Source organism: Poecilia formosa, unplaced genomic scaffold (genome assembly GCF_000485575.1).
Source record: "Poecilia formosa unplaced genomic scaffold, Poecilia_formosa-5.1.2 Scaffold1041, whole genome shotgun sequence".
Lineage (NCBI taxonomy): Eukaryota > Metazoa > Chordata > Actinopteri > Cyprinodontiformes > Poeciliidae > Poecilia > Poecilia formosa.
This window is the reverse complement of record NW_006800980.1, coordinates 24,196-27,089: the sequence shown is the minus strand read 5'-3', so window position 1 is coordinate 27,089 and position 2,894 is coordinate 24,196. Positions and strand designations below refer to the sequence as shown.

General features: G+C 36.8%; 1 long non-coding RNA gene across 1 annotated transcript in view; it reads left to right on the top strand.

Moving 5' to 3' along the window:
• The first annotated feature begins 2,505 nt into the window (after positions 1-2,505).
• The window catches only part of LOC107835119 (uncharacterized), a 3,444-nt gene continuing 3,055 nt past the window's right edge, over positions 2,506-2,894 (top strand). Inside the window, exon 1 of the long non-coding RNA XR_001660947.1 lies at positions 2,506-2,802. This is a non-coding gene — a long non-coding RNA (uncharacterized LOC107835119). The remainder of the gene's footprint in view (positions 2,803-2,894) is intronic.

Here is a 2,894-nt window from a genome sequence, read left to right as displayed (position 1 = left end):
TGAGGGTGGACTAGACGAATTCGCTGGCAGAGGAGAGTTAGTGGCACAGAGGAGAGAAGCTAGCCTGAGACTGACTTTGTTTTAGTTCAAGCCAGAAGCTTGGAAAAAAAATATCGCTTCTGAAGTCAAAAGTCAGTTTCTAAAATTCTAAAATGTTTTTTTTAGAGTGCAAGAAGAAATATGCCTCAAACATTTTACATAGTTTACTCCACCACTCTGTTGCATTTTAAGAGCAGTAAAAGTCATAATACCAAAGAAATTAAATAAATAAATAACACACTTAACAAAAGCTGTGTTTCCATTTGAAATTTGCACAAAACTTATGTGGATATTTTGGTATTTTTGAAAAAACATAATTTTGCTATTGGGGTGTTTCCATTAAATGAAAAATAAAAGTAAAATAACACAAACAAGTCTGAGCTGAAAGACTAGTTGTCTTAGATTAGACATTTCCTCTGTATGTTTCTGCCATGATGATAGGAGTTCAGTCCAGAGGAAAGAACCACAGTTTGTCCACAGTCATAGCCTTTGGTGTCAAAACCCTGTTATTCAGGAGGGACAGTGGAAGCTACATCTGTTTACTCTCCTGTCATATTTTCAGACCTTGTGTTTCCCTTTTGACAAAGATGACAAATAAGAAATTAGACTTTTGGTGATAGAAGATTGATGACTTCCTCTTGAAGCCACTGCCTGTCTTGATTTTCTGTTCTCTCTCTTTTGTCTCCTCCGTTATACTGCACTGACAACATAACGTAATTTCCCTTTGGGCAGATGGTTGACTCTGGGAGGGGAAAAGAGGTGGGTGCGTGGGACAAAAGAAGCGGATGGGGGGCTAAATAAATCAAAATCATCATGTGAGCCATAAATAGAAAAGTAACAGGAATCATAAAACAACCATCCACAGACTTTTTACAAACAGGATAAAACTCTCTGAAAAGGTCAAGAATTCATCTTCGGATTAAACTCATTTGATTAAGACAATGAGTGTGATTAACTGAGTTATGGACAGTATATTTATGTAAAGTGACTGACAGATTGGTATGGTTTCAGGAGTTTATGGTGCCTAGGATCATAATGAAGACAAAACAAACTGTGTTAGAGATGCAGCTTACCTACTGGTCCTTTCCTTTCTCTCAAAGACTGAGTTTTGTATGTAATGGAAATCCTAAGCTCCTTTATGATTCTGCCCCAATGCTGACATGAGTGACAAATTGCTGATGAAATGCATACTCTTCTCAGCAGTGTCACACAGTGTTCTAACCTAGTGGTTGGAAATTCCATTGTGGTACAGGTTTAAGTAGAATTGCTTCTTTCATGGATAGTAAAATCCTAAAAGGTAATTGATGGTCGTTTGCACTTTGCCACAAGTCATATGAGAGACCCTGCAAACAGAGAAGATGAAAAAAATGCTTTTTGTGAACATTTTGGTCAATCCACTTTTGTGCTTTCTGAGAATAGAGAGTTTTAGCAAAGAAATATTTTCCAGCTGTTAGAACATTCTATTAATAACATATTGTTTCTTTGACCACCAAACTGCAGTCTTAAACTTGTACAAATGCCACCAATAGAATTATAATACATTGAAAAATTCATCCTGTTTGGCCTCAGCCTATGTGTCTTCAGTTCCTGCCACATTAGATTTAAGTGCTTCTGGTCATGACTAAATCATTTCACAGACTTCCAGCATCACATGTATCTGACTTCATCTGTTATGTATCCCTTTGGACCTTGTACAAATGGAATTCTGCTTGCTTTAATCTTCTGAGTTTTCTTCCAACATACTTCTTGTCACTTACATACCACCTTCCTCAGTCACAGAAACTACAGCACACTGATTCAGTTATAACCCAATCACATAATTTTGAAGCAGTAAAAGTTTCAGAGTTAACAAGATCTTGACCAGTGACTGGTTTGAAGAAATATATTTTAACTACTGAAATTCAAATTCAGAAATACTTTATTAATCCCATAGGGAAATGCAATTTTGTAACCATTATTTCAGATTCTTCAGAGTTATTGAAGATGATGATGGCTGTTGGCACGAAACATGTCTTGTAGCAGTCTGTATTACAGTAAATCTGAAGAAGCCTCTGATAAAAGAAACTCTTGTTTTCTCAAGACAGTCTCATGAAGAGGATCAACAGTTTTGTGATTGATTTGTGATCATCCTGATTCTGAACAGTATGGTTTCGTTGACATGACTCAATGCATGGTGATGGCTGTAGCTGTAGGTACTTCTGTGTTTGGTTCCTGAATCTTTTCACAGAAACCTTTTTTTTCCCACAGTTTTTTTTATTTCTCTGCATTTTAAAGCTATCACTGAAGGTTAAGATGTCAATTCACTATCTTTTTGACAACTCTTTTTTCTTGCTTGCTGCATTGTAAGTCCTCCAACAAAACACAGAAAGATGGACATACCATACCATAGCATACCAACTTTATTTATAAAGCACTTTAAAACAACCACAGCTGATACAAAGTGTTGTACATCAAAACACAGCATAACAATAAAAAAATAAAATAAAAACTTACAGTTTTAAAACACAAACATACAATTTAAAACTAGATCCTGCTGGAGTTGAAAGTCAAGTAAAGTAGATGGGTTTTAAGATGAGCTTTAAAAGTGCACAGTGAAGGGGCCTCTCTGACCTGCAAAGGCAAGTCGTTCCATAATTTTGGGCCCATGACAGAGAAAGCCCTGTCCCCTCTGAGCTTCCTTCTTGATCTCGGTACCTCCAAAAGCAGCTGATCTGCGGACCTGAGAGACCGATAAGGTATGTATGGGTGAAGAAGCTCAGAGAGGTAAGCCGGGGCAAGATTATGTAGTGATTTAAAAACAAACATAAGAATTTTAAAATGAATCCTAAAATATACAGGCAGCCAGTGAAGTGAGG